A 13,798-nucleotide genomic window follows, 5' to 3' on the forward strand; every position below is an offset into this window, starting at 1 on the left:
CTTCTACTTCTACTTCACCTTCCACTTCTACTTCTACTTCTACTTCTGCTTCTACTTCTACTTCCTTCCCCCCACTTCTACTTCTCTTCTTCACTTCTACTTCTACTTCTACTTCTACCTTCTACTTCTACTTCTACTTCTCACTTCTGCTTCTGTTCTACTTCTACTTCTCACTTCTACTTCTACTTCACTTCTACTTCTACTTCTACTTCTACTTCTACTTCTACTTCTACTTCTACTTCTACTTCTACTTCTACTTCTACTTCTACTTCTACTTCTACTTCTACTTCTACTTCTACTTCTACTTCTACTTCTACTTCTTCTTCTAGTGCACCGCCTGTGGTAGGGCATTTAGCAAGTCGTCTCGTTTGGTTGTCAGCTGGTTTCTTGCTTCCTGCTCTGTGGAGTCCTTTGGCTCCTTAAGACTGCTGCTGCTTGGGCTGTTTTCGGAGCTGCCTTCAGTTTGTTTTTACGACGACAACAACAACAACAACGACAGCAACAACGGCGGCAGTGTTGACGATGATGGCACTGACGATGGCGTCCACGTTGCCCGTACGTGTCCTGGCAGCTGGCTGCAGTTTCTTATTTTCATTTTGCTTCACTTTATTTTTTTTTCTGTCGTCTTGGCTGAAGCTCGGCGCTTGGCGCTTGGCGCTTGACGCTGGGAGCTGGGAGCTGGAGTCAGCCATCGTTTACGTCGGCAATTTTGCACTTGATTGCAATTTTTGGGGCTGCGCCATTTTTTGGACGCTTTTATTATGGCCGCCGTCGCCGCCGACGCCGCTGGGAGGATTTGCAGCGCCCGCCATCCGCAGGATATTCGTGGCATTGCGTATACGTCCAGTGGGACGCGCCTACAACGGGTTGTGCATGTGCATGTGAGTGTGTGTCTCGCTCTCTCCCTCTCTCCCTCTCCCTCTCTCTTTCTCTCTGTGTGTGTGCTGGGCTGCATTATTTTCAATTAGAGCCGCGCGCCAAACATAGTTTATCATCAAGTTGACGCGCGCCTGTCACTGCTTATAAATAATCGACTCGAGCGAAACTGGGCGCGAATGGCCGCCATTTTGGGGCGACAACATAAATTTTGGATGCAATCTACAAACAAACAACAACAACAACAGCAACAAAGAAATCACAAAACAACAGCCAAAGAGTGAGAGTGTGAGAGAGAGAGAGAGAGACGAAGCTAAGCCGAAAGACGCGCAGCAGAGGCTAAAGGCACATAAAAATAACAGAGCAGAGCCGAAAAAAAATACAAATACAAAAACAAAAACAAATATGTATAGAGTGAAAAAAAAGGCAATGCAACGCTGCAGCGCACACACACACACACACACACACTCACATACTCACACATGTGTGACAACGGCGGCAGCAGCCAACGGCCACGCCCCTCCCTATGTGGCATCAGCATAGCTGACGGGCAATGCAGCCCGCCCGTGCCTCCCTCCCTCTGTCCCTCTCTCCCTCTCTTCCTCCTGTCCGCCCTCGCACGCTGCGTGTTGTCAGGCAAACTAAAAGTTTTGCCATGTCACGTCATTCGTCGTTGGCATCGTCCTGGCCCTGGGCCCGGGCCTGGTCCTTGCAGCGACTCCAACTCCAACGCCAACGCGTCCCTGGCCTTGGGTTGAGGCTGGGCCCGGCTTTGGCTCTGGCTTTGGCTATGGCTCTGGCTATGGCTCTGGCTATGGCTCTGGCTCTGGCGTCCTGTGCCGGCCGGACGAGCAGCATTCTTTTTTCTGCTGCTTCTTCTTTTTTTCGGCACATTTACGCCACAAACAAGCACACACACACACACACAGAAGCTCACACACACGCAAGCAGAGGCGAACTAGAGACAGAGATGAAGCGAGTGCGAAAGAGCGAGATGGTTAGAGAGCGAGAGACATTTGTCACGTGATGGATTGCAATGGGAGTGACATTTTTATTTCACTGATGGACGACAGCGCACGAAATGAAGCCCAGCACAGCAAACGCCAAAAAGTGTGAGCCAAGCGCCAGCTCCAGGGCGAACAGCGCAGCGCCGTACAGGGCAGAGCGCCATAGGCCAGAGAGGTAGAGGCAGAGGCAGAGGTAGAGGCAGAGGTAGAGGTAGAGGTAGGGTAGAGGTAGAGGTAGAGGTGGAGGTAGAGGGTAGAGGTAGAGGTAGAGGTAGAGGTAGAGGTAGAGGTAGAGGTAGAGGTAGAGGTAGAAGCAGAGGTAGAGATTGAAGGTAGAGGCAAAGTGGAGGTAAAGGTAAAGAGATAGAGCTGATCTTTAGACAACTTTTGATAAGTGTGTGCCTGTGCAAAATCCTGTCGAAAGTTTATGTAAGCTTACAAAAAACGTATCTTCAGCTAAGACAAAGGTTTTACCTTTTCTCTTGTCTTCATCTAGCTCTACCGAAGATAATATATATTTATATAGTATATACAGATAATTAGCTTTCTTTTATTTGGTTGAGTTGGATCTATTCAAAGTAGTGTTCATTTACATACGAATTTCTTTATAAATCTGTTGAATCTTACATTTTCCCTAATTTTCTTCATTGTTCCCAAAATTCGAGCAGCTCGCCTTAGCCTATATCCTCTTCTGTTTATGTGATATGGCTTTCTGCAAGAGTATTTCTATTTCGAATTTTCAGTCAAGCAATTTACAGTTGCATTTGGCATGCAAAATTCAAGATCTGAACACTTAACCCTACCACTGAAACTACTGGAAAAAATAAAAATTTAGTGGTAGACATAATTGTGGCCTGGCTCGTAAAGGCTGCCGTCGAGCCGCTCGTAAAGTGCAGTCCGGCAGGACAGCAGGAAAATAATACGGCCAACACTTTTGGCAGGCCAACACACAGCGAGGTGAGGTGGGGGCGTGTGGTGGGCGGCGAGGCGGTTAGGGGGCGTGTGTAAAGCTGTGTCGCTTGCTCTGCAATTGTCATTTGTCGCATGAAATGATGACGAGTCCACGTCCGAGTCGGTCTTGCCAACGGCTGTTTAGCGAAATGAGCAGCAGCCCGGCCAAGCAATTGCAATATTATTTAAAACATGCCAAGCAGACAGACAGACAGACAGACAGACAGACGGACAGGCAGACAGTCAGACAGTCATACAGAAAGGCAGTCAGTGGGGAACAATCGAACCACTGGCTCTTTTGTTATGCCGCTCAATTGGAGTCAGCAATTCGGGTTACAAGCGCTACAGCAGTGAGTCGCAGTGGCTCCAATTGGGCATCCAATTGGAATGGGGCATGGGAGTGGAGAGCGGCAATTGAATAGTTGTATAGTTAGTCCGGGCAGCCAGTGCCAAGCAGCGCCAATGTCTGGGGCCTAATCAGCAGTCCGATTGTCCTCACTCACAATTCCATTGATACGCATTATCGATTTTCCAATCCCCCTCGGCCTTTGTCTGCCCCAGCTGTGCTTAAAGCACACACTTCAAGACATTTCCTATTTACAGCTTGCATTTAATGTCGTAGTTATTGTCATTATGCTATGGCTGTATGGGTGTGTGTGTGTGTGTGTGGGTGTGTAGGTGTTTGTGTATATGGAGAGTATTGCTCAAGCAAACTGTCGGATGATCAATGAAGAAAGTCAGCTATAGAAGTATACGAAGAGTTACGTATAGATAGATGGATAGAAAGGAAACATTTTTAAATAAATAAATAATAATATACATTACTACTATAATATACTATACAATCTGTGAAAATCAAACTTTATTTAGTTAATACAATAATATTAATAAATACATAAATTTGTATAATCCGAATACAATTTAATATTCATATATTTTATATATCATTATTATTATTATTATTATTATTATTATTATTATTATTATTATTATTATTATTATTATTATTATTATTATTATTAATATTATTATTATTATTATTATTATTGATATTATTATTATTAATTATATATTTTTTAAATTTATTTCTATTTATTTCTAATATCTCTTAGCTAAAGATTCTGTGAACGAGCAAATCTTGACTTGTTGAGTCTTAGTATTAATGCCTAGATTCCTAGACATAGACTCTAGTGCATCTATTGTATATACCATTATATGATTAGCGCGCATCTATTACAACAACTTATCGCTGATCATCATAAGGATCATTGTTCATCTGTCCATTTTAAGAGTTCCCACACATTGCATATAAGACTAGAATAAGGAAGGCTCACGTCTTTGTATATTTTATACATTCATAAATCTACGTATTTAATAACTTTATCACAATTTCATCCTATAATCAGGCTCTATATTAAGCATATTTATTGATCTTAAAATGAATTGCAGATAGCTCTAGAGTTGATTCCAATACAACATTTGACTTTGATAAGAATTTGCTGCACTTGCTGCATGGGCTAAGCTGTAAGTAAGCACGACCTGAAATTTATGACAATTTATTTTAATTCTAGTTAATTTAACTGTTATAGATGAGGCAGCAATTAGTGCTTAGTTTACAACTTAAGATCTACTTGTTAAATAATAATAAAGTAAAAACATTTTACACTAAGCTAAACCAACTCATTATAAAAATTCAATGTTTTTTAGAGTTCTTTTTTTTTTCATATACAATATCAAACAGAATTAAAAAGGAATTAAGCAAAAAAAAAAAAAAAAAACAACTCGTGCATTTCACTCGGAATAAATCGCCTTTTCTTCAGTTAGTTAATTATAAATGAAAATATTTTACTCACAAATTAAGAGATTTACGCGAGCAACAAATGGATTCGCTGGCTGAAAGTCTGAAAGCTTTGCTAAATCTGCAATAAAAATTGCATTCAGTCGGTTGGCGCTGACCATAAGTTGTTGCATTGTAATTGAAAGTGTGCTCTTTGACTCGCTGAAAGCGAAAGTGTTGAGCAGCTACAACAACAACAACAACAACAATGTGAAGAAGAGGAGAAGGCAGCAACAGGAACCGCAGTTGGCGTTGCCAGCAGACAACTGGAATATATTTTATTATGCTGGCAAACACACACACACACACACACACACATAGCCATTGAAGCATGTATGTGTGTGTGTGTGTTATTATGTGGCACAAGCGACGTTCGCTGCATAAAGCGTCTACCTACATTTTATTTGATTTCATTATGTTAAAAAGTTGTTCAAGAGTGAATCACGGACTAGAACGAGAACTTGTTGTAGAGCAGAGCAGATGGCGGAGAGCAGGGGGAGAGCGGGCAGCGGGCAGCGGGGCATGGGTGGTGGCTGCTGGGGTTAGAGGCCGGCGGGAGGAGGGGCGGGCGGTGCTTGGCAAGGTTGCGTTGCAAGCAGACAGCGCACAGACATGGAACAGGACCAAGCCAAGGACGCCAGACAAGGCGAGAGTCAGCCCAAGAATATGTATGCTAGCTAGCTGGCGAAAGGGGTAAGCGACGGGGGCATGCAGCTGCGGCAGCTGCGCGCTAGGTGTGAGCGAGACGGCAGCTGGGGGTACAGCTCATGGGGTATGCACCATATCAGAGTTCTAATGCTGCACGGAGGATGTTGCTGCTGCAGCGCAGTCGAAAGCATTTTATTATCCTTATTTAAGTTTGAAACTTATTGCAAAGTGGGAAACTCCAAATGTCTGTCTAGCTGTCTGGCTTGCCTGTGCTGGCTTGGCTTGGCTTGGCCTGGCTTGGCTTGGCCTGGCTTGGCTGCTTGCTCGCTGCTGCACTAAAAATATGGAAAACTTTGCAGACAGTCAGCAGCCAGGCAGCAGCCGCAACAACAACACGCCGAGTGCAAGGCTTAAGTGTGCGGCCCGGACGGCCAGGAAGAACAGGACGAACAGCCAAGGACGTTGCTCAAGTTGCGGCAAGCGCGAAAACAGCTGCGACGCCAGCAGCAGCAGCAGCAGCAGCAGCAGCAACAACTGAGGATTCAAATCAAAATATATAAAAAAAATAATATATATATATACATTTATATACACATATATATATATATGTTATGCTATATATATATCAATATATATGTACTTGTGTATATAGGAAATAAAAGAGTTGTATAAATTCAGTTGGCGCAGCTCGTGCATAGTTTATGCTTTCCATAGACACACACACACACGACTATGTATGAGTGTGTGTGTGTGTGTGTGTCATGCATTTGGGGCAAATAGTTGTGCTCCAGTTTGAACTTTAAGCCAAAGTTTCACAACTTTAACGAAGGTCGCGGTCGCCCAGCAAAATAATAAAAATCAACTAGCACAAAATTCAATTACGGTGCCACAGATGTGCCAGATATGTGTGTATATATAGTATATATATATATATATGTATAGTCCAGCTATCTGTGTTTAGCATTGTGTGCTTTAGTTGCGCTGCTTTAAGCGGTTTGTCTGGATGGAAGCAGTGCATTGAATTGTCTATGTAACTCACAATAATATGAAAATACATATATAAACATATATATCTATATATACACACATATATAGGTTAGCTTTTGCATCTCTATATCAAGTATAATATTATTTTGTTTATTTGTGCTAAGGACTCGTTAAGTATCCTGGCTGCACCTGCGGCACACGAAATCTGTGTACAAAAGATACTTTTGTATCTGCCAGATACAATCGGCTTGCATTCACTTGATGCACTGGCGACTGTGGCTGCTGTCGCCTCGTCCACGCATCCACGTCACTCACGGCAACTTTAACTGTGTGTGTGTGTGTGAGTGTGTGTGTGTGTGATCCTGTTTGATACAATTATGTTTTGGGTGCCCTCGTGCATCATAAGGAAGATGCCTAATAGCATTGCTGTTATTGCGGTGCTCCTAGCTCATATTGTAGTTGACAGACTGCTGCTGTTATTCGCGATACTTGTGCTCCAGGATATCTTTAAGATGCTTGCAATTGAGAAGGAGAGAATGATATCTTAAAAAGTGTATCCTAAGAATATCTACTAATTTCTTATCTTGCTGTAGAGCTTTAAGAGATGCCTCAAATATTTAATACACAGCTTCGCCTATTCTACTTCAGATTAGAGATACTTGTGCGACATATTTTGTTGATCTACTGTGCCCTTAAGATACTTTTGTTGTACTTCAATTTGTCGTCAAGGTACTTGTGATTTTTCGTAAGTATTTTTAAGATTCTTGCAATACACCCAGAATTGTTTAAATGCATTTTTGGGATACTTGCCTGATGTCGTTTATATCTTTAAGATACTTGCATACAATTTTGCTCAATCTGGAATATCTTATAGATGCATTTAGCATAGCGTTACTAATTCTAGTCTATGGGCAGTGCAAATCTGATCTCTCCAGTGCAACTTTAAAATACTCCAGCGAAATTTGGAATCTTTTCCTTGCAAGAGACATTAAATTGTTTCAGAATAGCTTTAAGAACTTGGAACTCAGAGCTCTCTATCGAATATATCTTTAGGATACTTGCAATGCAACCATAGCTGCGCTTTTGTATCTTTCAGATCTTTCAGTTAATTTACTCGTCATTTGACCCAGTACTGCGTGTCTGTATATTTTTAAGATACTTGCAATATAGCTTAAAGATACATTTGCTAGGGTGAAGTATCTTAAATATACTTGCACTACTGCTTAACCTTTTCGACTGTATCTTTAAGATACTTGCAATGCAGCCATGTTTATATATCTGCCATTTTAAGATACTTGAGCTCTGCTCCTGTACGTTTGAGATACTTAACTCCGTGTGTCTTTGAGATACTTGCAGTGCAGATAAGCGTAATCTCGTATATCTTCCAGATACTTGCAACAGATACTGGCCAACAGCCCTGCAGGCTGCAGTCAATCTTTAAGATACTTGCATGTATCTTTAAGACACTTGCATGTATCTTTAAGATACTTGCCAGCGCGTTTTTTACTACTGCATCTTTTAGATGCCCACTCGCATTACGGCTTCATTTATTCGAGTGCAACTTCAGCACAGTTGCATGCGCTGCAAATGCGCCATGGATCTGAGAGATACTTCTGCTGCTTAAATCTGCTCTCCTCAACATCTGTAACTATGAGATACTTTTGCCAGCTCAACATGCTACTTACACAGAATGCCAATCAGAAAATGCGCACTTTGGCCGAGAATAAAGAAAACGGCAAATATGCAAAACTCATTCGCATTGCGCTTGAGTGACCCAGAGCCAAGCTGAGCGGAGGCAACGTTTAATTCACCGTCAGCTGGACAGCCAGTTGCAACGAGGCAGCGAGGCAACTAGCCAACGGGCGACTCACAGTTCGCAACTTGCGACCGACTATGCCAAATCCTTGGCTCATAACTTTGCGACAATTTAACAAGCCGCAAGAGCCAAGAGCTGCAGCCGCAAAGCCAAAGACGCTCGCCTCAGTCAAGTGTCAGTCGAGCGTCTCGGCCATCGGGCATCGGGCATCGGGCATCGATGCAACTGGGAGCCGCTGCCTCCAGTTGCGGACAGGGACTCGCCAATTGTGACATTTGCGGCAGGTTAGCAACTGTTGTAGCAACCGCACAGCAATTGCCGCCGCAGCAACAACAATTGAGTGAAATGCCTTGACATTGCGTGCGGATGCTGCCTCCAATAATGTTTGCTGCTGCTGCTGCTGCTGCAGTTGTTGTTGTTGCTGCTGTTGGGTAATTGGCGTGCGGCCTGCGAGACGCAACAAACGCGTTAGCAATGCAATTTATGTGCGTTTAGACGCATATTTTGCCAATTAAATATTGCGATAAAGCATGCAGCCTATAACAGCATGCAACAGCAGCAGCAGCAACAGCAACAGCAACAACAGCAACAGCAACAACAGCAGCAACAACAACCAGTGCCATTGCATTCTGATTCCCTCTCGGCTTTCCCTGCTTAAGTCCTCTCTATACCCCCCCCTCTCGCGCTCTTCCTCTTTCTACCTCTCTCTCTCTCTCTCTTCCTTTCCCCTTTTGCTGATAAATGCTGCTGATAGCGTCGCTGACGCTTGGCAATTTGGTTGCAATTTATTTCGGGGGGCCCGCAGTGCCAGCGACTTGTTGTACGCCGTTGTTATACCCTGCACTAAATGCTTAGTGAGGGTATGCGCGGCACATTCGAAGTGAATTGAAGCCTAGATAATGCTACAGTTAGATCTATGAATATTTATTATAATATAGCTAGATCTATGAATGTGTTTGTTGCAGCCAAGCTGTAGGCTGTTTACATAGTACTGGAACCCTTCTAGAACCATTGGAATTTGATCAATAGTGCCCAACTTAATAAACCATCCATATATCATGTATCTAGAACTGTTTTGTTTGAGCTCTGTTAATGGAAGCTATAAATTAAGTCGAACTAGTAAGTTATATACCTTACATATAACAGCATTACAACTGTTTGGTTCCAAACCGCTTCTCTGCTTATAATGCGCGCCCACAGGGTATTTTCAAGCCCGGAATCTGCAATTGTTTTATGTATTCCTTATCCACCTAAATATCATATCACTTTCTATAACCTATCTATCTATCGTTTGAGCCCTGCTCTTTACTCTGTCTATTGTTACTGTTTTTACAGGGTATTTTTCAGTCTGTTTCAATTTTCAATTCTAAAATAACCAAAATATTGATAAATATTTCAATATTATATATATTGAATCATAGACGTCAGTATTTAGATTCATTTAAGCTTTTGTAATACTATTTAAAGGGTATTTCCTAGTCAGTCGGCTATAGCTTCGGCTAGCAAAAACTTTCTATATGTCATTCAAATCTCTTTTATTTGACATGAATATCCAAATATGTAGGCTTAGCTTCAAATACACCTTTAAAATACCATTTACAGGGTATTGCCCAATCAGGCCGTAACAATTATTGCAGCTCACCAGCATGTATGATATGTATGTAGATATCTTACGAAATATTCTGTTATCATAAATACTAAAATGCCTTTAGGTCTGCTCATGCACTACCCCCTTACAGGGTATTCGCTAGTCGGGCTATTACAGTTGCTGTCGTTGCGCAACGCACTTTGTGCGTCGTTGCCACCGAAAACGCAAATTGACATCTTTCAATTAAACGACAAGCGCTGACCAGGCACGCATCGTTGTCCACTGATCGTCCGCAGTTCCTCGCCGGAGCGCAAAAGACAGAGAGAGAGAGAGAGAGAGAGAGAGAGAGAGAGAGGGAGAGAGTGAGAGAGCGAGCAGCTAGCTTGCGCTGAGGTTTTGTTTGGTTTTCGTCTGGGCGCCTGTCAAATGGCGCAATTCGGAATTTGGCTGGCGAGCAGCTGCTGTGACAAGCGGCAGGAGGCAGTTGTGTGTGCGGCGGCGCTCGCAACATGTTGCACGGCGACGGCTGGACGGACGCACGTGATCAGCGTCTTGCAACATGCGCACTCAAACGAATACAAAAATATTTCACTCGCTGCGGCTATGACACAAATGCACAATATTCAAATCTTTTGGCAGCTCATTTTTGCCAACTGACACAGTGGCATAGAGGCTGGAGCAGGGGCTGGGCTCGAGGGGTATCGAGGTATCGAGGCTGCACGAGGACGAGGACGAGGACGAGGACGTTGATATGTTGCGGACTTTGAAGTTTGATGTCTGATATGCGAATTTGGGCAAAAGCGTCAACGGCCACAGCCAGAGCCACAGCCAGAGCCAGAGCCAGAGCCACATAAATGGCAACGGCAACAATTCATTGCCGACATTTGCGCAGCGAAAACACAGAAAACGGATTGTTGCGGCCACGGTGAATACAATCACAGTACTCGCAATAAGCATGCGACCAGCGTGTACCAAATAGTTGTGTGCCAAAAAAGTCAGCAAACGCAGTTTCGTCATCGAGCGTATTAACAGTAATTAGTGGCAATTGCTTGCAGATACTATGATAAAAAGTATCTGAGAGATGCAGCAAAATCGCTGAAAGAGAATCTCGAAATCGCGAAAATATCTATGAAGCTGAAAGCTATGAGAGTTGCCAAAGTAAATATGAAAATTATCTTTGAGATAGAAAAGTATCTTTTAGGAATATTTACTTATAGATACCATAGATATCTGATGAAAATGTATCTTAAAAGTTGCGAGGAATTCGAGTTGGCCAAGTAAATGTGAAAAGTATCTTTGAGATAAAAAAGTATCTTTTTGTATATTTGCTTTTAGCCACAATAGTATCTAAGAAATTCAAAAATATTGCTGGAAGAGAATCTTTAAATCTGAAAAATATCTTTGAGATATGAGAGTATATTTTATGTATATTTACTTGTAGATACAATAGTATCTGAGAAATTCCAAAATATTGCTGGAACAGAATCTTCCAATCTGAAAAATATCTTTGAGTATTGTATATTCCAAAACATTTCTGGAACAGAATCTTCCAATCTGAAAAATATTTTTCAAGTTGTATGGAATTAGAGATGGCAAAAGTATCTTTGGGATACAAAAGTATATATTATGTATATTTGCTTTCAGACGCAATAAAAAGAATATGGTTACGAATATGTGTGAATTTTTTTTTTAGGGTTAGCAAATAAATGGGAAAAGTATCTTTTAGATATAGAAGTATCTATTATGTACATTTACGCTTAGATACAATAATAGGTATTTGAGGGAAAAGAATCTTAAAAACTGAAAGCAATAAAAGTTGGCAAAGTAAATATGAAAACTATCTATGAGAAATAAAAGTAACTTTTATGTCTATATGTATATACTTATATATCCAATAAAAAGTATCTGAGTATCTCGAAATCAGTTGTAAGCAATGACAGTTGGCAAAGTAAATGTTAAGATACAAAAGTATCTCTTACGTATAAACCAAAATCTGATTTAGTTTTGTTGAGTACGGATAGATATTCTCCAACTATAGTGTTGTGAAGCGTGCACTGAATTCTCTGCTCTGCACTCGCTATGCGCTTTTTGTCTCGCCTTGCCTCCCCTTTCACTGTATCATTTGGTTAATAAGAATGTTACGTAATTAGAATGTAATCGCAGCTGATGGAAGAGGCGCGCTGCTCGGTTCCCATTCCAGCGGTGCGATGCGAAGCGATGCGATGCGATGCGATGCGATGCGGTGCGGTGCGGTGTGGTGCGGTGCGGTGTGGTGCGGTGCGGTGCAGATGTGGCTCTCTGTCGATGTGGCTGCGGCCGCGGCTAGCCCAATTAAATGCATGAAAACGAAACGCGACCGCATGAAAATGTGAATTGGAAAATGAGCCTGAGCCGCCGACTTTGCGATTTGCGTATAATCCAAGCCGGAATTTATGCAAAGCGAGGAATGAAAAGGCAAAAAAGAATATAAAGAACAACGTCTTAATAACTAGAAGAGCTCGGCCAACATATTATCATAATTGAGGCGCAGCAATTAAAAGAGAGAAGGAAAAGAGCAGAGGCAAAATGAAAAAAAAAAAAAAATAGAAGAAACAGAGCTGAGCATAATCCAAATCGAAAAGCGGCCATCTTTGGTCGGGAAAGGTAATTTTAATGGCTCTGTTGCTATGTTAAACATTTTTTAATGCGCGCGCCCAGCGAAATTATTCAAAATGAAATTAAATTAAAAATGCATTTCGGCGAACTGGCAAAGTGGCAGCAGACAACAAATGAATTGAGCCATCAACGGCAACCAAGACGGGACGCGACGTCACGCAGCACTTTCAAGGCAGCTGACCCAGCCAGCCAACAGCCCAGAGAAATGGCCAAAAAAAAAAGCAAGAAAGAAACCAAAACAAGAACGTGTTGAAAGCCATGTGTGGCATGGCCAGAACTTTTGAGGACAAGCAGACAAGCGGACAAGCGGACAAAGAGACAGGCGGACAAACGGACTGGCGGACAAGCGGTAAACGGCGACTCGGTAGGGACTTCACCTGTACAGCTATATACCCCCTGTCCCACCTGTCCCCACTTATAGCTACCTGCCAGCTACCTACCTACCGGGCAGTCCATCGCACACACATTCGCGTGTCAGTTTCACGTGCAGTGGCAAAAGGTAATTCATCTTGTTATTTCATTTTTCTTGCTTATTTTTATTTGTATTTTGTTTTTTTTTTTTTTTTTTTCGGGCTCACGGTGCGACGGAGACGCCAATTTTCCATTGGACTAAAGAGGAGTCTGAGTCGTACGGCCCTCTGCCGTTGCGCTAATTAGATGCGAGCCATGGCATTTTAATGCCTTTTGTATGTGTTTAATAAATGTAATAAATACATTAAAAACGATGACGTTTTCAGCAACAAAACACAAGACGCCAGCTGCCTCCAGTTACGCCCCACCCCGCCCCGCCCAATCAGCAGCGACTGCGGAGTAGCAACAACAACATTGTATATCTCTTTAAATGCCAAAAAGGCATTCCTTGCCATGGCTTGACTTGGCTTAATTAATGTAAGTGATACTCTCTCTCTCCCTCTTTCTTTCTCCCTCTCTCTCTCTTGATCTCGAAAAAAAAAACAGCAAAAATCTTGAAACACTCTTCGCAGTCGGTAGGATTCGAACCTACGCTCCCAGAGGGAATCTGATTTCTAGTCAGACGCCTTAACCGCTCGGCCACGACTGCTTCACGGCTCTCGGCATTCAGTTTGGCCTAATCAACGGCGTTACCTGGTAGAGTTCTGATATGCAAAGCACTCAACGAAAGCCCAATTGCGCTGACATTAACAAAAAAAAAAAAAAAAAAAAAAAAAAAAAAAAAACAATTTCGAGTGGAAGAACTACACAAAAAAAGAATTGATTAAATATTATCTATTTTTCAGTTGAAGATAGTGGATTGTACTTAAAAGAGCTTATCTGTCTTCACTTATAAGTATGCTTATACATTTTAAAATTTTTTTCCATATGTATAAACGTTTTAGTATCTTTGAGATACGATCAGAACAACACAATCATAATTTTAATATAAAACTAGTAAGTCGGGCGTTACCAACTGCAAC

At 42.1% G+C, this 13,798-nt stretch overlaps 1 non-coding gene across 1 annotated transcript; it reads right to left on the reverse strand.

The window, feature by feature from the left end:
* Window positions 1-13,343: 13,343 nt before the first annotated feature.
* Window positions 13,344-13,425, reverse strand: Trnas-aga. Its single transcript has one exon. It is a non-coding gene; the product is annotated as a tRNA-Ser (tRNA).
* Between the last annotated feature and the right edge of the window lie 373 nt (window positions 13,426-13,798).

This window comes from Drosophila mojavensis, unplaced genomic scaffold (assembly GCF_018153725.1).
Source record: "Drosophila mojavensis isolate 15081-1352.22 unplaced genomic scaffold, ASM1815372v1 contig_136, whole genome shotgun sequence".
NCBI lineage: Eukaryota > Metazoa > Arthropoda > Insecta > Diptera > Drosophilidae > Drosophila > Drosophila mojavensis.